Source organism: Colias croceus, chromosome 5, assembly GCF_905220415.1.
Source record: "Colias croceus chromosome 5, ilColCroc2.1".
Taxonomy (NCBI): domain Eukaryota; kingdom Metazoa; phylum Arthropoda; class Insecta; order Lepidoptera; family Pieridae; genus Colias; species Colias croceus.
The window spans coordinates 6,516,331-6,524,223 of NC_059541.1; the positions used below are offsets into that span (position 1 = coordinate 6,516,331).

At 32.9% G+C, this 7,893-nt stretch overlaps 2 long non-coding RNA genes across 2 annotated transcripts; one reads left to right on the forward strand and one right to left on the reverse strand.

Moving 5' to 3' along the window:
- Positions 1 to 233: 233 nt before the first annotated feature.
- LOC123691857 lies at positions 234 to 2,005 on the forward strand. Its single transcript, XR_006751457.1, has 2 exons — positions 234 to 1,022; positions 1,382 to 2,005. It is a non-coding gene; the product is annotated as an uncharacterized LOC123691857 (long non-coding RNA).
- Positions 2,006 to 2,179: 174 nt separating this feature from the next.
- On the reverse strand, positions 2,180 to 3,172 carry LOC123692131. Its single transcript, XR_006751491.1, has 2 exons — positions 2,876 to 3,172; positions 2,180 to 2,344 (listed from the first exon to the last, which is right to left on the reverse strand). It is a non-coding gene; the product is annotated as an uncharacterized LOC123692131 (long non-coding RNA).
- Between the last annotated feature and the right edge of the window lie 4,721 nt (positions 3,173 to 7,893).

Below are 7,893 nucleotides of genomic sequence, written 5' to 3' on the forward strand. Positions count from 1 at the left end.
AAGATAAAACATCGTTTCACAGGTTTTCTGTAGATAATTTGGCTAATTTATTTCTTTAATACGAATAATAATTTTACAGATATGAAGGAAAAGGCCCTACTCACGGTTCAACACAACCAACAATCTGCTGAAACAATTTGTTGCAGTCGCGATTGAGCGTTCTCTACTCACGATTCATCCAACCCTCAATCTGATGACCAGTGTTGCCAACTCAGTGGAATTTCCACTAGATCTGCAGGGCTATTGCGTATCTCATTTGACATTTCATAGTGATGATAACTTTGCACGGTGCTCAACGATTTCTTGTCAAACCATGTTTTTCGTATTGGCTATCTATAGTTATCAACTGAAATGACGTCATGAGCACCAAATCAACTTGAAAGCCACCGTAACACATTTGACAGGTGTTTTTGTATCGATAGTTTATAAAATGGTATTCCGTAAGCCAAGTGACCATCAAAAGGTTGATCACTATAATAATTTTATCTGCTGTGAAAGGAACTAGTATTGAGCAGTGTTTTGTAAATTCTCAGTGATCGACACTATAATCCGGATAAGTTAAATATTACAAATATTTATACAAGATATAGGAAGAATAGCACGTATATGATTTAACGTCTTTATATCAAGTGTTTCTATACTATAAGTAACAAAAAATAAATAGATAACATTGAGTTAATATGTACTATGATAGATAATAATTTTTTAAGTATAAATACATAGCCATTTTATTTTTTCCAAAAGGTTTTTACTGAGCAATAGAAGCGTAGGTATCCATATAATTTATAAAGAATGGCCCGTGCTTTTTTACTTGGATTTGCGGAAGAAGAAAGAAAGAGGAAAGCATTAAGAATTGAAAGGCGACGCTTACGTGATGCTATCATGCTAGTGATCCTGTGGTGATCCTTTACAGCTGCCTGAAAGAGAATTTATAGCGAACTTTCGTTTGACAAAGGCTGGTTTTCAACTGGTGGTGGAGATGTTGAAATAGGAAACATTTTCCTTCATTGAATGTATTAATAGTAAGTTTAAAAATATCCATGTCTTTTGTTTTTCCTTTTTTATGTGTAATTTATTACTGATGACTTACAAATCAATAAAATTACTATTCAACATTAATAATTATCTGTATTAGGTTTAACAGACATTAATAACTCATATAAATACTTAGATATACCTACATAGAAAATACTACAATAATTAATGTAGGTATATCTTTTCAGTTATGTGATTCCAAATTAAACATAATGTTTTATAAATTAAACAGCACATGATTCCTATGTTTGGAACCATTTTCATTAAATATACTAAATCTTCATTTAATTTCTGTGAGCATCATATGAAGTATGCATAGAGTATAAAATATTATACCTGTTTTTAGGTGACTCAGGATATGCGCAACGGCCCTGGATGATGACACCAATATTAGGAGCAGGGGGACACCTGAAGAATACTATACCAACCTTCATTGCCGTGTCAGGAATACTGTTGAACGGTGTTTAGGGTTATTCAAAGCACGTTGGAGTTGTTAAACTTTGTTGGCCCATAGAGTACTTCATTATGATCCAGTTACTGCTGGTAAAATAGTGAATGCATGTGTTGGTCCTGCACAACATTGCAAATATGCAGAATGCCAAAATACCCGAAATACAGGCATGTCTCAGGATTTAGGAGAGGATGCTATAGTTGAGGTTATACAAGATCTTACCGAACAACTAGTACAGAGACTATGGAATTCAAGAAGATGATATGTTAAATAAATACTTATTGTGCTTAAAAATGTATTAGTTTTAACTGAAAATTATTTATACTTGTATCTGTGTACATATTTTCTTACTTAGATAATGTTATAGCTTCTAATCGAATATGACAATATTTCTTGTATAATTTATAAATTATCATACATTGTTAATGCTCTGATATTATAAGTGTGATGTAGTTGTGTCAATTAGGTAATAGTTAAAACAAGGTATTTAAGTAATTAAACTTTTGATATCTAAAAAAATATTTTTTATTTATTTTTAAAGAAATTTACACCATAAAGATTATGTAAATTCAATAATTGTTATTTTTAGTTAAATCTAGACAGTTATTTATGAAAAACTCAGAATAGAGTTATAATTAATAATTAATAATAATAAATTACATAAATGTAAACTATAAAAAATAACAAAAACAGCTATTTAAAATCATTTTAATTTACTAATATATATATGTATATCTTCCTGTATCTTGGTAAGTGATGCAGCTAATTTTTCTATAGCAGCTGTATGCCTTTCCTCAACAGCCAATCACTTGCTTTCCAACTCATAGGCCCAACGAGGCACTCTCTCATCTTGGCTTACTGAAATAACAATTAATAGCATAATAATTCACTTACATTTTCAAAATTAAATATTGTACTCAGCAGTTTCTTTGTAACTAGAGCAACTATTTTCGATTTCAATACATTAAAAAAAATTGTCACAATTAATTAGATAAAATTGTTAATCAACTAACTATCTATAGTTTATAGAAAGGTAAAACACATTATTACAATAACAAGTATATTTAAAAATAATGGATAATTTAATGGGAATTAAATAATATTTATTTCTCCTCAAGTACTGTTTTTCCGACAAATCTATCTAATTTAGAAGCTCTCATGAATAGTCATTTTCAAAAAGAGATTAGAACTTATAAAGACAATATAATTGTGCTTGAAATAAATAACTTACATTTTATTAGATGTACTTTAAAATAGATTTTTGTTAAACATTTCATAAAACTATACAAAGCAATATAAAGGACAAATATTAAAAATTTTCAAATTTATACCTACCTATTTAAATAATTAATGTTAATATTTCTCTAAAACAAGGGTTATAAGACTTACCTCAGTTTTATTCATTTGTTACTGTTTCTAACTTTCAAATACACTTGTGTACACAAAACGACGACCAAAATTATTGTAATTGTAGACAGACCAAAATTCAAGTGTTATGAATTTAGCGCCTTATAGAGTAAACATTTCAAATCCCAAGTGTTCCGGTTAATATAACACGTAAGATTTAAATATGCTCACGTATTTATGGAATGTACGACCAAATGTATATATTTTTAATTTGGCTGCATAATGTCGATAAAAAATAGTGACGTTCGGTGTAATCGTTGATAAGCACCGTAATACACCGTGACATGGATGTCCACTTACTAAGATACGCAATACCAAATCTTTAAATTTTTAGTGGACATCAAAGTTCAGTGATCATCAAAACTATGTTGATCACTTAATGTGTCAAAATTAGACAATAGCCCTGCTGGGTGGTTTAGCTCCCCCATTTAGCGGACAAATATTGGTTTTAGTGGCTGGTGGATTTTCCTAGTGGTTTAGATGAGTTCAATTAGTGGTAAGGTACGACATTCAACCACTAGGAAGATTTATTTTGTGTCATGTTGTTTCAACGAACATTCGGGAATTCTCCGTTGTTTGTCTATTTCTTGAATATTTTTGATTATAAACTTTATTACTATTGATATAAAGTATGATTTGATGATTCAAAAGGTTATATGTTTATTCTGTATTTGTGTACAAAAACAATAATTGTCAGTACCTACGTATTGGCAACGCTTTACGCTGCGGCCGCGGCGGGTAGCTTCTAGCTTGACGTATTTTAATTAATTTTGTGAAGTAATATGGTTTTACATTAAATATGCCCAAACCACAATGCACACCAAAATTTCTATCACAGAAATTTATTCTTCACATAGGTACTGAAACTCTAGAAGAAGCAGATTTTTCTAGATGATCTTTAAATGTAACAAAAATAAAAATAATTGGTTGCCTGTAAAGTCGGTATACGGGCGAAAGTTTTACGTGACAACGACTTTTTATGTCTGTCTCTCTCGCTCTTAGGCGGGCTAACCATGCCCGCGTGCCTCTTTCGGTGACTCATCGTAACGTTACCGAGCGTTACACTTTTTCATAAGTGACTCCCAGCCGCAACGCGGCTGCGCGATTGAGCCGAGATTGCACGGTTCCCAACTTAGGGGTTTTCCCCCCAGATTTAGGGGGTAAATAAGTGAGATAGGAATTTTTTAGGGGTCTGAAATTTTTAGGGGTATTTTTAGGGATTTTTTTTTGACTGTTTAATATTTTTAAATTGATAATTACATAACTAGTTTTAATATTTATTTCTTGACCTAGCGACTCATAGCGACATCCAGTACGTAATTAAATAAAATTTTGCAAAGCATCATGATGGTCCGATTTACATTAAATCGAAATGGTGGATCTTGTACAACATATTTTAATCCATCCAATAAAATGTTAAATTTATTCAACATGTATGATTTCAAAAACGCTGAATCTTCAGATGAAGACGAAATATTTTATGTATTAAACTAGCTTTCCGCCCGCGGCTTCGCCCGCGTTTTCAAAGAAAAACCCGCATAGTTCCCGTTCCCGTGGGATTTCAGGGATAAAACCTAGCCTATGTTACTCGTGGATAATGTAGCTTTCGAATGGTGAAAGAATTTTTCAAATCTGCCAAGTAGTTTCGGAGCCTATTCAATTCATACAAACAAACAAACAAACAAAAAATCAAACCTTTCCTCTTTATAATATTTGTATCGATAACTTGTAATAAAAAGACTTTTGAAACATATTACAGCATATTATTTCTAAATCATCATGAATTTATATTTGTATGTTTTTTTAGGGGGACAACTGAATAATTTAGGCGTTTTTAGGAGTTTTTGACACAAACTTTAGGGATAAATATTTTTGAGAGTTGGTAACACTGCGAGATTGGAGCAATCACAATACTCACGTTCCAACACGCACACAATCTGCTGAGACAATTTGTCGGGTTGCTTCCGCGCCGATCCAATACACAACATGTTGGGTTACGCCCCCAACGTGCCCTCAACTATACTATTCACGACACAATCTGTCAGCTCACTGCAGATTGTGTCAGCAGATTGTTACTGAAATTGAATCGTGAGTAGGCTACTGAATACAAAACTTCAACGTATGTTGCCAGTATTTTGAAAATGAATTTGCCATTTTTATTGGTAAAACGGAAAATGGTTAAAAGATCTTCAGGGTATAATGCTGTTGGATTTTTCGATCGTGAATGTGATTATTTGTATAGTGCACTAAAGGTTCATGATAATTATTAGATTATTTTAATAAGCATAATACAATATTTTGTTACTTTTATAAAGCTTAAAAACGTCATAGTCGTTTTCGCTAGCGATTTAATTTATGTGAACTCCATGATGGATATGATGAAAATAAAATGTCCCGTATTCTCGACTAAAAACTACCGCTATTCGTATTCATATATTATGAAAAATAAAAAATAATATAATTATTATAGTTAATATTGAAACTTTTTTTATGTAATTTATTTAATAAAAAATTGAATACAATTATTTTGTCCATATATAACTTTAGTAGGCAGGTACGTCTTTATGTAATAAAAGAATTTAAATAAAAATTAAAACTTGACTTCTCATTTATGTATATAGCCTACATCACTACCGCCACTAACATAATAATTCAGATCATTGCAATGAAACCTCACAACTCAAAATCGGTCCAACGGTTTATACTGCAGGGCGTGTCAAAGAAATATTCATCCATAAACTCGAAAAACATAACCCTCTTTTTTCCGTAGTCGGGGAAAAATTTGGGAAATTTTTCAATATCTGGCAACATTACACGCATACAGAAGCACCGTGTACGTACAGTGCAGCGGCGAAATGACAGCACACATAGCTTTATTGAAAATGACGATAAATTATTCGGTTTAGTTCGGCATCGCTCCATCTGTCTTTTATTTTGTAATCTAAGCTTATATCTATCTAATACACTGGATGCACTATGAACGTTGACTTGTCACGGGAAGGTATGACCTTGAATGACGCCTGGTTGTTCCTTCACCTTTTCTTCTGGTTGTTTTTTGTCCCTTTCACACCTAACTTGGCAAGTTGGTGTGAAAGGGACAAAAAACAACCAGGCGTCATTCAAGGTCATACCTTCCCGTGACAAGTCAACGTTCATAGTGCAATCTCCAGTGTATTAGATATAAGCTTCTTGCACTCCCCTTTAATATATACTATACACTGTTACCGGAAGTTTTAAATTTACCAGATTATTTTATTGCGTGCATGTGTGCGTGCATGTAACAAAAAAATCGTGAAAAAATCTGTAATCAGTAAAGTTTGCAGTAAGTACATTTCAATAGGTATTTATATTTTGTATTTTTTCGACTACTCTTAAGGCACCTATAATAATTATTGCTTTGCACTACCTACCTACTACCTACATCGTACCTACCTATGTTACGAGCATCCTTGTTGCTAAAGTCTACTTTATTAATATTGTATTATGAACAGATATTAATCTATAAGTAATATAAAAATGAATAGCATAATGAGTTGGTAAGCGCATAACTCGAGAACGGCTGAACCGATTTCGATAATTCTTTTTTTATTATATTCCTTGAAGTACGAGGATGGTTCTTATGGAGAGAAAACGTAAACATATACCACGGGCGAAGCCGGGCGGACCGCTAGTTATTAATATAATAACGGGATCGATTGCAATATCCCTATCACTTAAACATAAATTTTATTTGAACACGAGAATTCCGCCCACGGCTTTGTTCACGTGGACTACAAAATTTTAACTCAGTAGGGCGTAGATTTTTGAAGAAGAGACAAGATAGTATCTTGTCTTAACAGGTGGTACTTATCACCAATATTATAAAAAGGAAAGTTGCTATCTAGAGTAATATGTGCTATTTCAACGCGATCACGGACTGGATGGAGAGGTGGAAAATTAAACCGAGCCCCTCAAAATCGGTACACGTCACCTTTACGCTTCGAAAAGAAGATTGCCCGCCTGTAAAGCTTAAAGATTCTACACTACCACACACTGACAGAGTCCGCTACCTCGAGCTACACTTGGATCGACGTTTGACCTGGAACTACCACATCAAAGCAAAAAGAGAAGAAATAAACATTCGCTACCGCAGCTTGTACTGGATACTGGACAACAAACTACTGATATATAAAAGTGTAATAAAACCTATTTGGACATACGGCATTCAACTATGGGGTAGTGCCAGTAATTCATCTATCTCGCTACTGCAACGACAGCAAAATACTATACTGCGAACTCTCAGCAATGCCCCCTGGTTTACTACTTATGCTGAAATTCATAGCCACACTAACATATGTTCCATAAAAGAGGAAATTAATACACATACAAAGTCTTATGTGACTTTGTATGTGTATTAATTTCCTCTTGAGAAATTGGAGAAACATCCGAACAAACTAGCTAGCCAACTGATAAAAAAGTCCTACCACAATCGACTGAAAAGAAAAGATATAATCTAGCTTTACTACTTACTTGAAGAGAAGTTGTCCTCACTGGAGGGCTCGCTCTAAATGCCAAACCTTGCCTGACAACACATCCGCTCATAGCGAAAACCGCTGATTGCAGATAAAATGAGAGAGAAAAAAAAATCTAGAGTAATAGAGGTTATTTCATTTTTAAAGACTGACTGTCGAATTTTATTGTTCCCTAAAAAAATATTAAATAACCATCCCTATTATTTTTTTTCAAATAAAATCTAGCTTAATGTTAACCCTAATATCCTGATAATGATAATAATATTATGGTTTATCCTTTGGGTCTATCACTTCGACATGCCGGTTTCCTCACGATGTTTTCCTTCACCGATAATAGCAATTATTATACAAAAAAATTGAATGCACAGCCTGGAACCTGTTTTAATCAATGAAGATGTAAAGATTTTTGGTAACGATTCCGATTATTTATTACGATAATATATCTTATTTTTGGTCATGTTGAGTTGAGTAATGTTGAGCGATGAGCGT